This window comes from Octopus sinensis, linkage group LG15 (assembly GCF_006345805.1).
Source record: "Octopus sinensis linkage group LG15, ASM634580v1, whole genome shotgun sequence".
NCBI lineage: Eukaryota > Metazoa > Mollusca > Cephalopoda > Octopoda > Octopodidae > Octopus > Octopus sinensis.
Genome location: NC_043011.1, coordinates 15,843,030 through 15,861,922, shown reverse-complemented (window position 1 = coordinate 15,861,922; position 18,893 = coordinate 15,843,030).

Below are 18,893 nucleotides of genomic sequence, written 5' to 3'. Positions count from 1 at the left end.
TTCTCCATATTAAACTGAATATATCGAAACTATGAAATTAGGAACTGATTAGGGCCATTGATACGTTGATTCTTTTGTTGTTTCCACAATGCTTTCTCCATTTCGGTCCTTGGATATTTTGCCGACATACTATTATGCATGTCGGGCGTTTCACTGTTGACCGACAACCCCCTCTGCCGTCGCGAACAAATACTCGTATTAATACACTTTATAATGAAGAAAAATAGTATCTACGTCTTTCCTCGGAAATATTACATTCGATGTTATAGTATCGTAGAGGAACTATGTCTCAAACGTATGAAAGATAATCAAAGTTAGAATGTCTTTGATCATATGTCAATTTTATTTGTGATGACTTAAGGGTAAAAAGCAACAATTATTTCGTCGCCATAAATACACTATTATTTGAATGTATAGCAGGAATTTTTAACTAACATTAAGTTTTCTTCGATATAAATTATTATTCCGCAGACCACATGTATAGATTTTTAATGATATTTTCTGAAGGCTACATAATATTAGTTTATTCTTTAATGCTGTTATAGATATAAATCTTATAGTAAGTATCCCTGCCATTAAGATATATATTTACCATACAGTAGATATTACACAGTAATGTATAGCCAATCAGCATGATTCGATGACCTAGATTTCATTCCCTTTTATTGAAATGTTCTTGAAAAACGAAATACCTTAAGCAACAGCCACACATCATTTTCGTTTTATACAGTACACGATTTAAAAGTACATCGTATGTTGCGTGAATTCCTACATTCATATATATGGGTACAGAATCGCAGTGATCAATATTTAAATTTCATCTATTAAGGACCGTAACAAAGGTTACACAAAAACTGGTATCGGTTTTACTGATTCCTCTCAATACATAAAACGTTGTGATATGACAAACTCAGAAATTATTAAAATATGTATTAAATGTCAAAAAGAATTTTCAAAAATCTACGAACTGGCTATTATCATTCGATTCGATTGTAAAATATCTTCATAACATTTAATCCAAATATTTTCTAACGAAACATGTCGGAAGAAAACAACAGCTGTAGAGACCGATATCAAATTTTGAAATTCAGGAAGCAATTGCTAATTGCACGAGGGGTAAATCGGCTGCTTTGGATGGTCTGCCCTACGAGTTTTACGCTTACATGCCAGACTTGTTCGGTGACCTCTTAGCAAACGTTTACTGCAACTGGCAACATAATGGGACGAATCCTAGTTTTTTGAGCCGGGGAGCGGTGGCCTTACTGAGAAAAGAACCGCATAAGGGGGACTGTTTTGACAACTTTACCCCCATAACACTGCTGACTGCAGAGGTCAAAATTTTGGCCAAGTATTAGCTACATGGTTGATGCTTGTCGGGGATATGGTAGGGGAGGCACACATATGTGCCATCCCGAAGAGATCCATCCACGACAACCTCCACGTCATGCGATACATCATTGTAAAGGTGGGTAGAAAATCTGGCACGGGTGAGACGGATTAATTCAGATCAGTCTAAAGCTTTTGATAGGGTCGACCATTTCGATAAGGTCGACCATTAACCGGGATGGAAAGACTGTTTTTATATGCCTGGTGGCCATGGCGAAAGAAGTTGTGTAGTGGACTGAAGACAAACACTTTTCTTTTTGGCCAATCCCTATTGAAATTCTTCGAGTTTCACTTGAAAAGGATAATAAGAGTAGAGAGGGAAGTATTGTCCTTTAGTCAGTTTGCCGAAAGGTGGATGAAAGTTGCGAGGATGGTACGAGTGAACGGTCTTGCCCCGAGTATATGCCTGGAGTTGTAAAGAGAAAAGGAAACGAAAAGAGTAACGCGTCCCAAATGTCAGGGTACCTATGGTTTTTACTGGGTTTTTCCATGAGCAGCCCTATTGAGGTTTTGTGGGTCTTTTTAAAAAAATTTATTGTCTTGTTTACATGCAAAACCCTTACAAATTCACACACTCAAACACATACTTACGCACACATTATTTTTGTTTTGTCCTGTACAGTCCATAATGTTTTTCTTCATGTAAAACCTCGTAATGAGATCCTTATTACTATTATTATTATTATTATTGTTATTATTATTATTATTATTATTATTATTTTTATTATTATTATTATCGTTATCGTTATCATTATTATTATTATTATTATGATTATTATTATTATTATTATTATTACTATTATTATTATTAGGAGTAGTAGTAGTAGTAAACATTATCATTGTCAATGACTTCGGTTAAGCCACTGTCGAAGCCTTAACTAACCGGAACTTCGAAGACACTGAAGTAATGAATAATAAATTTGTTCTCTACAGAAAGTATAGAGTAACCTATCAGAACAATGGAAAACTGGTTTTATAATAACCGAACATAAAAACAAATATCAACACACGCATGTACATATACACACACATATATATATATATATAAGTACATACAAAACACACGCACACATACATACATATATATATATGTACATATATGTATATATATATATATATATATATATATATATATTGTGAAATAGAAAGATGAATAATCTTGTTGCAGATTAATCAAAAGTTTAACCGATACCTTGGTAGCAAAAATCACAGCAGAAGACAGCACGGTTGGAGGTACAACCATATGGTGTTGCAACCGTGCGTTGGTGCGGATAATTGAATTTTAATATTATTAGTGAATTGAAGAAATGGAGTTGAACGAAGATTGAACAGAAATCGTTTTATTTCATTCTACATGTGTTTCGAAAGGCACAATTTACCAAATTCCGATTGAATAATGAGACCATATTGTGTCTTTCTCTTTTCGAAACACGTGTAGAATGAAATAAAACGATTTCTGTTCAATCTTCGTTCAACTCCATTTCTTCAATTCACTATATATAATATATATATATATGTATGTATCTATGTATATATATATATATATATATATATATATATAATATATATATATATATATATATATATATATATACATATATATGTAAATATATATATACATATATACGTATATATATATATATACACATAGATATATATATATATATACATACATATATATTTGTGTATATATATATATATATATACATATATATATATATATATATATATATTATATATATATATATATATATATATATATATATGTATATGCATATATATATATATATATGCATGTACATATATAAATCCTTGGTAGTGTACAGAAGTAAGAATAATATATTGTTAATAGTAAAATTGTTAGGAAAAGGAAGGAAGAGATCATATGTGTGTTTCTTTTCTGTTTTATACATATACTGATTAAGAAAGTTGTTTTTTTTTATTTTTCAATAAAATGAAAAGGTACGCAATGAAAGAAAATAAAAAAACATACTTACGTTAGAGCATTTAAGAAATGTTTTTCTGTTGCTTGTGGATGCTTTTACTTTCTGTACTAATATATATCACCAATTAAGGAACGATACCATTATCCCATCTAATCTAAGTATGATTACGTATATACGTGTGTGTGCATGAGTATGTGTGTGTGTATGTGTGTGTGTTGTGTGTGTGTGTGTGTGTGTGTGTGTGTTCGCGTGCATATTTGCGTTGTTTAAGTGTTGTGTTCTTTGAGCGGAACTTAAAATATGCAGTAAAATGTAACCTCAGATTGAACATGTTACAAGTATATTGTAAAATCTCTTGGTATCAACAGCGAAATAAACGAGTTTGTTTTTTTTTTCCTATTGAAATTCCCAGATAATTCAGAATTTTGTCTCATGAACATTTCTAAGTATTTGAAATTTCAACTTTACGTTAAATAATGTTTGTGTGTCTTGCTGTATTTTTATCGTAAGCAGGTTCAATGAATTTAGCGTTGAGGTCGACTTTGCCTTTCATCCTTTCGGGGTCGATAAATTAAGCACCAGTTGCATACTGAGGTCGATTTAATCAACTGACCCCCTCTCCAAAAATTGTGCCTAGAGTAGATAAGAATATTATACTTCAAATTGAATTGTTGAGCAATAGATTCATAAGCTACACGTATAACTTGTTTTATGAAACGTAAAATATCCTGTTCCAAGAAGCATACATCGGTGGTCTACCACGCTTATCTAATGTTCCTTCTCAAACAGTAAAGAACAAATTTGAGTCCTAGCAAATAAAGAAATGACCTAATGTTCGGGGCATGGAAAATTTTCAATTGGTGATTGAGACCGCAAAGTGTCTATCTGACACGATGAACTAATTGCCCTAGCCGGACATCGGGCTATCGGATGGAAACTCTGCTTTTCTGTTTGCACACTTGTGGAGAAAAATTGTTATACGTTACTCGCCGTGTGTATTCTCCATTGAAGTTGAAGTGATTCATAGACAATCATATCATCTTCGACTATCCCTGATCGACCTACACATTTACTGTCAGCTTATTCTAGCATTTTGCTATGCTACGAATATTTTGCCGTCATTAATAATTTATTTTGATGTGAAATGCATTATATCATAGATATGTCGTTTATTAATGCTTATTGTATCTAGTTTTGATTTATGATATGCGATGGCGTGCTTTGTAATTTTTTCTCTTTGTTGTAAAAAAACGTATGGTGGTCAAACTTGAGATTGATGTACATGTAAGGTCAATATATCAGTCAAATTCGGAAACTATAGAACTTTCACGCTTACAATCAAATTTGCAAATCGCATTGGACATTAGTAAATTTTTGCGAGTTTACATGCCTATTGTCCGTTAAGGATATGTACATTTTTAATTTTAGTGTTTTACTGAGCTAGTGTGTGATTTGTAGCATCGCATCATTCGTTTCTTGTCATGATCTATGTTCATCTATTATTTATAAACATATACTTCTCGTATTAGATAAAATATATGGTTTATGCATTTTCCTCGGTGTAATGCCCACATACTTATTAAGTTGTATTTTCTATCGTTATTTTCTATCGTTATTTTCTAATCTTGAACTTTTGTATTAATTTTACTTAGTTTTATTGTGTAGTATGTTGCTTATGAAAAAGGTATATAACATCATATGGATTTTCAACACTTGGCATTTTAAATCACTCTTAATATTCATTGTTTCCATGTGAATATACTTATTTATTTATAACTTGGTGTAAATTGGCATAATCTACTTGTTATATTCCAACCGATTGTTCCTATGTAAAAATAGAGTCTTGGCTAAGATATTTGTTTTCTCATTATTCTATATGCTGAATGTTAACAGAGCTGACGTTTAGGTTTTCTTTGTTTTTTTTCTTTATCACATTATATCGTCCACATATCTGGTATATAACGCGTAGCCATTTATGGCTGTCATAATTTTCCCTTTTGGCCAAAGGTAAGATAACGTTAGAGAGGATTAATGGACATTTCTGCATCTGTTTATGAAGTGTTCATTTTGGAAATAGAAAGTTTCTGTTCTGTTTCATAGTACATTGATAATTTTTTTCTGAATATTAACTTACATAGAATATCAACAAAAATATATAATTGGGCATTTGTCGAATTTTTAAGTAGTGTAGATTACCGCTATGTCTGTATATTTACTTCACTAGTTTCTCCTAAAATCCCAAACAATTTTTCAGCCGATGCCTTATTGACGTATGTTATCAAAGTTTCCATAGAATATAGATGTTATACTATTATTTTTTTCATTTAATTTTTTGGCAACATTGGATATTTAATTTACTCTATTGCGATTTTATTTTTACTTCAAGTGTTTGACTTATGATACGCTAGCCTACAGCATTTGGTGGAATGTATAGTAAATTAGATACTCATTTTAATCTTTAAGATTTACATAATGTTAGTTTCAAATTTTGCGCCCCCACACTCCTCCCAGAAAGATCTAAGTTCGAGACGGAGTGAGTAAATCGATTACATAGACCTCAGCGCTCAACTGGTACTTATTTTATCGACCCCAAAAGGATGAAAAACAAAGTCGACCATAGCGTAATTTGAATTCAGAATGTACAGACAAACGAAATGCCACTCAGGATTTTGACCGGTGCGCTACCGATTATATCAGCTCACCGCCTTTAACAGTTGCATTATGTTGAATATATATGTAAAACAGATACAAACTAATGCAACACACAAAATTGGTTAGCGAGTTGGGCTCTGAACCAACAAAATATAACAGTTAAATATAATTCAAACTTGATATCGTCTTGTAAATAAAAGTCGTATTAGATGACGTAATCATAACTATGCAAAAATTAACGAAGTCAGACTGGAATTCGTTTGCTTTTAATTGTGTTCAACCAATAGTAGTAAAGTGGAAACTAGTGAAGAGTACCGGGTTCATAGAATCGTGATGGTGGGATAGATTCAATTGCGATATTTGGGCAGGGACTTTATGTTCTAGGTTATAATATATCAGCCCAGTAATTGGGACATAATGTTTTCTAAGTGCTATCTTTATGTACAACTTCACTTACAATAACATTTATATTCTCATGTAGTCGATGAGAAGTTACTAAGCATTCATGCAGCCTGCATCCAGTTTTAGAAGAGAAATCGCCGTTAAATCGCATGCAGTTGCATGAAGTAGAAGGGCTCAGAAACTTTCGTTTCAATAAAAACTGGGTTAATCACGTGTTAAACATTAAGAACACATATTCATAAATCATAAAATAAACATATTTCAATTGTAAAGACATTCATTTGCTTATATTCGCATACTTTTGTTTGTTTTGTATTTCGTAAAATTTAAGATTCTCGTGTACATACTTATAAAACTTAATTTTTTCGTAAAATTTATTGCGTCTATACATTTGCGGGTGAGGATAAGTAATGTGCTTTCAGTGAGATAAGAACTAAGTAGCTCCGATTCTGTTTTTAGGAACACAACCTAATTATATTTCGATAAAAGGAATGACCAGCTCCTCCAACCGATTTATATCGCCATATAAAGTATGAACGCCATGTAATGTAGGAACGCTATATAAACTAGGAACGCCATATAAAGTAGGAACGTCCTTCACCCAGCAATATAGGCTGGTATATTGTAACTGATAGCGAAAGACATGAAAGAAATGTTGTGCAAAATCTCACCAAATCGTATTTCGGAGATTCTTACTTGTACTTGTGGCGACATTCACCCTGGGCGGGTTGAGGCGGCTTCTTCTACAACCCTCGAGGCATGGAAGAAGTCTCGTGGGAATATGTAGATTTCACAAGCGGTTCCCAACAATCCCGCATGCAGAGACATCCTGTTTGCCGCAGATTCTCCGCAGACGCAGGGACAGAACGACTGAGGAGCCGCCGGTTGCTGAAACAGACATTCCGAGGATTTTCTGCCTGGTTGTGGCCCTAATACCACTCGGTGTCAGACCAATCCGCCTTGGGTGGCCCTACCAGGAACCGAAGTTTCCGACGTCATAGCTCAGACACTACCCGCTGCCAGCGTTCCCACCTCGGGGAGGAGGGAATGGACTTTGGGGACGCTATTTCCGCAGATGCCAGAAGCTCGTCTCTGGGTTATAAAAAAATGGGATAATGAATCCCTGAGTAGCCCGTTTTGTCCTATGAAATGTGCTCTCGTTATCTTGTACTTGTTTGCGCTTTGTTTACTTTGTACCATGACTGTAAACGATAAGACTGGAGAACACGATTTTTGTTGGGTTAAACCTAACATTCGTTTTTGACTAACTTTTGATATCTCAATTCAAATATGACCCCAGTCTTCTGTATCACTTTAACCCTTTGAACTACAGGATACCCTTCCTTTGTCTCAGAAGCCATTAAATACTGCACCCAACAAATTTGTTTTTATTTAATAGAATGCTTTTAAAATTTTACATAAAAATTTACATAAATTGTAATGTTTGTAGAAATTATTTTGTTCACACAAAACATATTGTTACTGTGATTTAAATTGTGTAAAAGTAGTTAAGGTAAAATTTTTGCCCACTTATATCTTTTTCAGGAGATTTCAACCAATGGACAATTTAACTTGCTGCTTCAGCGTTAGTCAGCCATCATATTTACATGACATTTACCCTGATCATTTTCCTTCATGACTTCCTATGCAGACGTGTGAATATAATCTTCGTTCATGTCAACAAGTGGCTCATATTAAACGTTGGGATCACCAAGTTTGAGATGAGGTCTTGTCAATCAATTTCTCTACACCCAATGCATCTCTCGAGCTCTACTGGTTCAAGTGTACTGGAAGCAGTGTAAGTGTGTCTGCATTGTTGACCAAGAAGGAAGCATTACAATTTAAAGATCCTCACAGATAATCCAATTGTGTTAGTGCAACAACTCATTAACTCTCATTCTCAGTCCATCTCCTTTACGAAGACAAAGTGCAGCGTAGAAACAGCTTTGAACTATTGTTGAACAATCCCCATTCATTAGATTCGTGGATCGGAGTTCTCAATTACTCCAATAAACTCTGCGTATTATGGCAGTGACACAAACCTATAGTCACTTCGAAATTACTGCAGAAATGTCCTTTTTACTGAGTCGAAAATAGAATACATTCGACAATTTTGCAAGCACTCATCCAGTGTTCATGCTAAGAGTTCGAAGCCATTTTTAATCGCCCCAAATCTCGTACCAAATCATTCAACTTATGCTGATCGGATCTCTGAAAATGTGTATCATCTTCAATTACAAAATCTGCCTCCATTTTCAAAAGAGGGTAGTTGAATGCAAACTGGCCCTGGGATTTCAGCTGAATGAGGCGGTGGATATATAACTGATAATAGATAAGGATCATCAATTTTATATTTTCTAGCAATATTCTGAAGTTTCACTAAATAGTCTTTGCAATGAGCTTTTGGATTTGGTTATCATCTAATCATAGGTATACCATATGCCAACTTCTACGTGTTCCCGTGGTTCTCATCTGTAAACTCTCGACATATCGCTTGCACACAGTGTGAGGGGGCCCAAGATATGTCTTAATATCAACTTTTATATTTTAAAATATGCAGGTTAGCTTGGCTTCACAAATGTGCAGATATTTGACCTTTATCAGGTAATGGTGAAACTGCATCAGCTATAGCAAAAGAAATAGGGATCGTTTAAGCAATCACAATAACCTGTAGCAGAAGGGGACAAAATCTGAATGAAAGGAAATAAATATCGGAATAAACATTAAGTTGAACAGTCACAAGCTTCATAGAATGAAACATTAATGCTTACATAAGATCTACCTACCCGTTGCATACAAAGATTTATGTATTATTTGCAGAATTCGACAATTTTCACCTACATAGAGCGATCACAGGGGCCTGTAACCACTCTCCCAGATGAATATGTGTCTTCCACATGAATAGGTATGGATATACATCCAAGAATGAATATACATACGTATACATTCATACAAATATCCCAGGCATATATGCATACGAATAATTCATATGAGAAAAGAACAGCGTAGAAACTTAGGCCTCAGACTCCAGGACAGAACTACTCCACAATTTAAACAAACAGTTCGTTCACTTCAAAGCCATACAAGCTTTAAAAGTTCCACTGTACAAATCAGTACAAATCTGTTGCTTTGCCTTCTAACTTAGAAACCTCTCCACCACAGTGCTTGTCACTTCCATATCTTAGTCGCAAGCATGTAATTCCATGCATCGTATCACCAATTCAGCTTCCAACCTCCCCCTCAACCTGGAAATTGACGCTTAAGGATTTAGAATCAGATGAGACAACTGACCGATCAATTATAGTGGTTAATTTTTTAAGAGGAAGATTTGACATTAGGTCGAGATTTGAAAAGCTGCCTTGATATTCAGATCTCAGCAGGTCTCAATAAAATAATTAAAGCAATGAGCTGATTAATACTCCTATTTACGCGTAAACAATACTGTTGTGCCTATCTAGAGAGTAACCGGTAGAAAAAATCTTGACATGATAGAAGAAAATTGACCTTAGATTTGAAATCGTCATGCTAATTTTAGTCTAAATCACGTGCAAAAATTGAACGGAACCGAAATTATGTACAAAATTGTTCCCCAGTATATGTTTCTTTATTACCCAGAAGGGGGATAAACATAGAGGGGACAAACAAGAACAGACAAACGGATAAAGTCGATTATATCGACTCAGTGCGTAACTAGTACTTAATTTATCGACCCCGAAAGGATGAAAGGCAAAGTCGACCTGGGAGGAATTTGAACTCAGAACGTAACGGCAGACGAAATACGGCTACGCATTTCGCCCGGCGTGCTAACGTTTCTCCTAGCTCGCCGCCTTATTCTTCCCCAGTATAATCAACTTGATGTTATAATGCAGAGTTACATACAAGCATACATATCACTATATAGTAAAACCTCTTTGTATATAATTATCATTCATATTCTGTTTATAATTACTATGTGCATATGCGATATAAAGATATTCGTCTAAAATATTTCTATCTTACGCATTGTAAGGCCTAGAATATACTATGCATCATTGCAAATATGGTTTTAAATATAACTTTGTTGGGTTATTTATGTCACAGTACGCAAACATTTTCCTCATCTCACATTCTATATAATTACATTAACCAAACCAACATATGGGTTTGAGTAAATATATTTATGTGTGAGTATACATACATGTATATATATTCATATCTATATACGTATATATAAATAGATAGCTAGGTAAATGTGTATATATATGCATTTATGCACTTATATGTATACGAATATGTTTATAATCAAAGCAGTGTTCTGCTGAATTACATCTGCATATGTCATTACTTTAAAATTGTATGTAGATGTTATAATTGTTGGATGTATTCATAAGAGTTCAGTATTATTGGAAAATATTTTTTGCAGAGAAATTTCATAAAAAAGGTAATTGGAAGACATTTTTAGTATTATTTATTCAGCAAATGGTAATAGGAGTTACAAAATCATAAACGAAGGAGATGTCTTCCATATTTCCCTACATCGCTCACTTCATCGATGTAGAAAACACGTCCCCGACTACTATCACATCATTGAGCATTACTACGACCATCACCGACTACCACGCTTTTCATCACCATCAACAACCGCTTTCACCACCACAGCTCCCAACCTACAGCCAGTCTTCAAACACTGTCCCCGATGTGACTTCTAAGGGACCAGCTACACCAGCGTTTGGGAGGCTGCTGCTACTAGCACAAGCATCGGACTGAAACGGGGACACAGTTTATCCGGTTATCCAGAATGGTAGGACCTATGTAAGCGCACATTTCTCTGACTGTATGTTTCTGAAGATAGGCTTTTAGCACTGATGCAGTTCTATTGCAATTTATATGCTTCGTAATTATAATCAAAAATACTTATCTGTGAAGTAACTTTATAATTACTGGATACAACACTCATCTTTTAACAACACACAAATGTTTGCAAACTACTCTTAATGAATTGGTATCAAAGATTTTGTCACTCTATCAGTAAACTTGACTCTTATATAGTACTTAGCCACCGGGTTGTTTTGAAGATAATTGCTTTACCACATATGTTTGTCAATCATTCTGGTTGTCGCCACCTGGTACATTGTCCATTTGGTTTCTTTTATTCAAATTCATAAGATTATATGAACTTTATGTAATCTCTCTTACCTTGTCTGTCTCAAAGAAATACTTATGACATTAGTCTTGGAGAATCGAAAATTCATGACATGAAAGAAGAGAATCTATCGGTCTGTGAAGACGGACAAGAGGCAAGAAGCATAAACAAACATATAAATACAACACTTTCCTCCCTCTCTCTCTCACACACACACGCATATACATATATATATATATATATATTTATTTATATTTATATGTATATTTCCGTAATGAGATAAAAAAACAAGGCTGTGACGATTTTGTATCTTATCTAAATTAACTATTGCTTAACCATCTTTTCACACCGTCTCCGATGAAATGATATAATAAATATCCTAGAAACAGCTGTAAGACCTTCTATTTATAAATGTTCTAAAGTCTACACATCCTTGGGTTTTTTATCTCATTACAAAAAAAAAATTATACCTCACGCTGATATATGACCTAAGTTGGACCCCTATTTCGCATAATCACCTAACCTGGAACTTAACTATGGTCTATCCATAGCACTTATTCACCTTTGGGTCTCACTGACACCACTACCTCTCATAACATATATATACATACATACATACATACATACATACATACATACATACATACATACATACATACATACATACATACATTTATATATATGATCGGTATTTATTGATACACACATAGAGATGTCGACTCCCAAACATGCATATGTCTGTGTCTCTGTGACTGTGATTCTTAGATTGTTAAATACTGAATAAAATAATGTATTTATGAAATTTTCTCTGATTATTTGATCTGCTTTTTGTATATAGTTTCAGCTGTATACGTATTTGTGAAAATTACCAATTCGAGTGAAAAGATAAAAAAAAACAGAAATGAAATATTTAAATGGTAACATTTGTAAAGTAATTATAGTCTTTTAAAAATAATTTTGATTGTTTATTTAGAATCGTTAAATTTTTACGTCTGTTTGTTTTTTCAGTAAATTAATTTTTTAAGTTATCGTTTTTTTTTTACAGCAAATATATAAACGAAAACATATTGTAGCACTTTAAATTGAATATACATTGCTATTCACCGTTGATGATTTCTAGAACGAATTTTGTCTATCTCTTTTATATATGTATTATTATTATTGTTTTTACGTATTTTTGTATTCATATTCGTGTAACATCGTCCGTTTTTCCGTCTTTGTTTTGTATACATTCGAGGCTTTCTTCCAAGGAATCTAATGCGCTTAGCTTAGATTTTCCTTGGGGCTGGCCAGATTGGAGCAATCTCAAGATTAATCAGCCGAAATTGCGAGGATGATCCGGTTCTTGACTGAAGATTGAAGGCTTCGAATGTCCCGTCCGTGTTTTTGTATCGTCTTCTAAATGTTTTGAGTTGTCCCAGTTTGTATTATTTTACATATATATATATATATTGTTATATTTCGGAATGGTCATTTTGCCAGTTTAGCCAATAAAAACACACGCACTGTTATTTATTTTTTACATTAATCTTAATCTTATTTCGGCCAGAGTTCTTTCGTCACACTCCTGTGACCGCATCAGTGGTCCTTTGTTTTCTTCTTTCTTATTTGTGTCTCTCCATACTTACCGTCAGCCATTTTGTATTTCTATTGTATGTCTTCATTTGCGCATGCTTATATCTCTATGTGCGTTTATGTTTATTTAATGTGTGTATGTGGGGGGATGCCTGTAATATTTGTATCTTCTGTTTATGTAAAAAATAAATAACAATGAAGCAAAATAACACCAAATATATAGTGTGTGTGTTTTTATTGGCTAAACTGGCAAAATGACCATTCCGAAATATAACAATATCTGTTTCAACGCACGACTTCACATAAAAAATCTTGCACAACAAATATTTAAACGTATATATATATATATATATTCATATTTCTGACCTATACATAATTCTGAACTATACTATTTTTTACTCTTTTTTCTAAAAATCCCCTTTTAAACATGATTATAGAGCGTGCATACCGATGTAAATATTGGCAGAGACAAAACTTTAGTTCATATAATGATATCTATCATTATATATAATTTAAACATTAATTTTCTTCTTACATTTCACATTCACTAGAGATATCTTTTCCCAAGTCTATATGATTTTATTTAATATACATATAGTTATACACTTCTTATTTATTTAGTTTTTCTTTCCATTATCCCTCCTCTTTCTATAGGCTACATTTAACGTTATATCCTATAACCTTTGTTTCTTTAAACAATCTTAATAGCGTTCAGTTAATCACTAGACATATCCATCATTTTTTGTTAAAATGTCTTATTGATGAATTTCATTTCTTCACTTCCCTGAAGAGAAGATTTCATTGTTTTACAACATTTTATTCCTTTGAATAATACCAGTGATATCTTCGAAACATGTGTCGGAAGTAAAAGAATTGGAATTACACCTGCGTTTAACTTCATTTATTCATTTGTGTATATTATACAAAATATTTCACGTAAGCCCGAAGTTTCAACCTTTTTACTTGTGTGATTTTTTGCTACCCTGGTAACTATTTATCTATTTTTCCGTCTTAAAATACACACATCTACATATACATACATACATATATATATATATATATATATATATATATATATTATATATATATATATATATATATATATATATATATATATATATATATTATATATATATATATATATATCTATATATATATATATACTATACATGCATAATTGATAATTATACGTTTATTGATGAGTCTGAAATGCAATGGATACATTTTGGTTTCATAGTCCAATCGCATTAATCGATCGACTAAGAAGATAGAAAACAATCATCGCTCTTTATCTCCATCAGTACCACAAAAGACCGGCTGCCAAAAGACAGAAACATGATCCAGATACTATTACTTGGAAACTGGGTCGTCTATTTCAAGCAAGCAGGGAAGTATTACAAAAGCAAAGCAGGGAAGTTGAAAAGTAGCAGCAAGAACAAAACAAAAAAATTACACACCTGATCATCTGCAGAGAACTTATGAAGTGTTTCGTCTAGATTGATAATCCCATATTAATCACTTCTTAATTACGTATTTGAATATATATATATATATATATATATATATATATATATATATTGACTATTTCTCGCTAGACCACTGGTAGCGGAGAATTTTTCAAGAATTTTTCTAGAATTTTTTTTGCTACCCTAAAATTTATTAATTAATGATATATATATAAGGATAATATAACACGAGGATGGAAAATGTCAGGTTTTAATAGTAAACCACATCATTTGATTCTGCAACGAACACCAGATTTATGTTACCGAGTTAACATTCATATAACATTATCTAAGATTATTCTTTAGAATTACTCTATGATTAAATACGTTTTTAAGACAAAGCTGAGTGTAGGTGCTTTCTCGGATGAAATGCGATGATTTCTTTGCATTTCTCCAAATATACCACGTTTGTTATTATCCACTAAGTTCATAAGATTCCGGGCGAGGCAACCTTAATGAAAATAATAACAATACCAAAAGTGATAGTGATAATAAAATAAAAATGAAATGATGGCTTTTTCAATGCAGTAGACTAAGTGTGTCAATGGGCTAATGTAAAATAAGTTAATTTATAAGGGATTGTTTTGTTTACTATTCTATATTTAAGATCCAAGACAACTTCTCTTAATTATCTGTTATCTTTACTTTCCGGCCGTTTGGCTTTAAATGACCTTTATGAATTTCACTGACCATTAACTGGTAGACCATAGGTTTACTTCCTTTCCCATATTATATATGTATTTTGTATTTAGTTACATTTGCTTTGGCATTTGAAACACATACATCTCACATTATTCCCATACAAATTCACGAATCTAAGTACTCCTATTCTCCAACCGATAAGCAACGTCCAGTCGCCTCTTAGTTAATCGTTATATGTGTATTTATTAAATCTACTACGGATCTTTTCTCTTTGCCAGCCACTTTTCAATTTCTTGAATTCTGATCCAATTGATTTCAAATTTGGTGTAATGATGTAGTCTTGTATACTAATTATTGAAATGAAATTCGTTTTCGCCATAAATCAATAAACAAACAGTTAATAGTGTTTAAACTTGGTAAATTTGGGGTAATTTTAGCCATTCACATGTTATAGATATACAGCTGTCAGTTTCTATAGTAAGAAGCCAAGGGTTGGAACTCTTGTTTTCGAAAAACACTTGTGTGCATAAACTTTTATTTTGCGCTATAGTTTCCTGCTTGTACCCATCTGTTGATATTTTTGGATATTTTGCGTTGCATTTTCGATACCCACTTCTTGAATATGCTTAAAATTACAAAATAAGAGTTTTTTTACTCGTTTGTTTCGACATTTTCGCATATGACCTGCTTAAAACGCACGCTATTATCACAATGTTGACCTTACTGTGTTGCTATCGTACGATTACATTCATGCACAAAATGACAGCTTCCAAATCTTGTTTTCTAACTGGGTTAAAGGTATAAAACTTTAAACCTCTGTAACCTATTTTACAATTTGGGGAGGACAAGTGAGTTAGGCCTGAGATTCAGCGTCAAACATTACACCAATACGGGACATTTTAAATTTTAATCTTAATTTTAAAATTTCTATAAAATCCTCCACTACTAAAGAATATACCATCATATTTTAGTTGAACATTCAATTTTTTTCTAGATTATTTTCGTTAGGATTTTACTCAGCATGTTTAGATTTTTGTAACCATTTCACTTCACATAGAAACGACAATCCTGATCTCATGGATGGAAGCACTCCGTCGGTTACGACGACGAGGGTTCCGGTTGATCCGCATCAACGGAACAGCCTGCTCGTGAAATTAACGTGTAAGTGGCTGAGCACTCCACAGGCACGTGTACCCTTAACGTAGTTCTCGGGGATATTCAGCGTGACACAGAGAGTGACAAGGCCGGCCCTTTGAAATACAGGTACAACAGAAACAGGAAGTAAGAGTGAGAGAAAGTTGTGGTGAAAGAGTACAGCAGGGATCACCACCATCCCCTGCCGGAGCCTCGTGGAGCTTTAGGTGTTTTCGCTCAATAAACCGCGATCCTATGACCGCGGGTCCGCTGCCCTAACCACTGGGCCATTGCGCCTCCACCCTGATCTCATAAATACATTAACAATGAACGTTATATATCTTCCTACAATACAGATATATACTTCCCATAACTATAGTTTATATTTGATACACTTGGAAACAATAATAATGTTGACTCGTTATTTCGAGTCATCTCCTAAGTTGATTATAGTCAGCATATAGTAATTACTACAATTCTTTTCCATATACGACTTTTATAAATTTTTACAACGAGTTTGGTAAACATGCAGACAACAATGTCAACTCGTTATTACGAGTCAACCTTCTACGCAAAAACAGCTGTTTAGAATGTATTACACTTCTTTTAACAGACATGCAAACATCAATTCTAACCTACCATTACAAGTCATCAGTTTATATATATATATATATATATATCTATATATATATATATATATATATATATATATATATATCTGTGTGTGTGTGACCGCGTGTGTACCGTTGGCGATTTTTTTCCCTCCGTCTTCCCTTGTCTGGATCTTTCCTTTTTCTATGTTTCTGACGAAGAGCTCCGCTCGGAACGTAAAACACTCCGTCTTGCCTTCCTTCCTGAGCATCCAATAATACTATATTTGTTCCACGTCCTCGCGTTGTTGTGTTTTCTCTTTGTGTTTTCATGTTTGGATTAACTATATATATATATATATATATATATACATATATATGGACATATAAATATGTATGTGTGTGTTTGTGTGTAACATGAACACGGAAGTCTCACTCTCATATTTCTCCGACTTTCCGAGTATGACGTGCTAAGAAGGTCTCCGAGTACAGGCCATTAAGCAACACCTGTGCCACCGTTCATCAGACATTGTGTCTAACGCCTGCAGGATGAACAAACATTGTCAACTAAAAGCGATACAAAACTGTTTAACTTTGCCAGTATAACCACTCCGATAGTCTTAATTATATGTTGTTCAAAAATCCACGACATATGCTTGAAGGTTGTGTAAGTTTAAATTTTATAGAAATAAGCTGAAAGGAAAATCATAAAAATACCGCTAAGAATAATTACTTCATATAAGATACTATAAAATATTTTAATGTAATAATTTAGAGCATGATTCAATGATATCGTATAATATCAAATAATTTTATATAACAAAGAAGAAGATGAGCGATGGCTTTATATGTGTCAAGTGGTCTGTCACAGACGAAAATTTTGAGCTGATGTTTGCAGCCTAAATGTATTATCTGTTTGACAGTCTAGGGAAATATTTCTCTCCTCTGTCTTTGAGACTATGCAATGATGATGCCATAGAAATCTTCAAGAGCACCAAAGTCGCTCCCCCTGTCCGATTCAGGAATTATATTTTCCAGGCACACACGTCCTTCGGTCTAAATATCACCATCAAAACCAACCTCAATTTTCCAGTTGATTAGCGACATTAACATGTCTTGCAGGAAGCCAACAAGATGACTTATGTCAATGAAGAAACGTAGCAACACGCAATAGACTTCAGGAATTTTATTATCTTTGTAAAAGAATTTGCAATCTCTCTTTCTCAAGGAAATCTTTATACAGACGCTCTTAAAGAAAGCGCTCTAAGGACAAGACTTTATTAGACAACATTTCGTATGTTAGAAATTATTTTTGTTAAAGTTGCCATATTTGGGTACTTTCAACCAATCAACGACGTGTATTCGGTTGACGAAAGCTACACTACTGTTTGCGATAGTAGTCGAAGAGTAACAACCTCCGGGTCATCTCTACTAAATATCACCACTCTGTTCTATTCGTATAACGAGCGACCATTATCCATTCTTCCTTTCTAGTCAATAACGCGCATTCCTTACTCTTTCCCTCCCTTCTACACTATCAACTAGCCACCAGCGAGCGAACTTTCACTGCCACTTCAAGTACCGTATTTTCCGGTGTATAAGCGGCTATTTGTTTTGTCTTACTTGATAATATTATTTCTTTTATCCAATAAAGACTTATATTGACGAAATATGTTTGTTTCTGATTATAGTAATCATGACAATAACAATACAGGCGCAGGAGTGGCTGCGTGGTAAGTAGCTTGCTAACCAACCACATGGTTCCGGGTTCAGTCCCACTGCGTAGCATCTTGGGCAAGTGTCTTCTGCTATAGCCCCGGGCCGACTAATGCCTTGTGAGTGACAACCGATGCTGGTGGGTTTACGTCCCCGTCGCTTAGCGGTTCGGCAAAAAGAGACTGATAGAATAAGTACTGGGCTTACAAAGAATAAGTCCCGG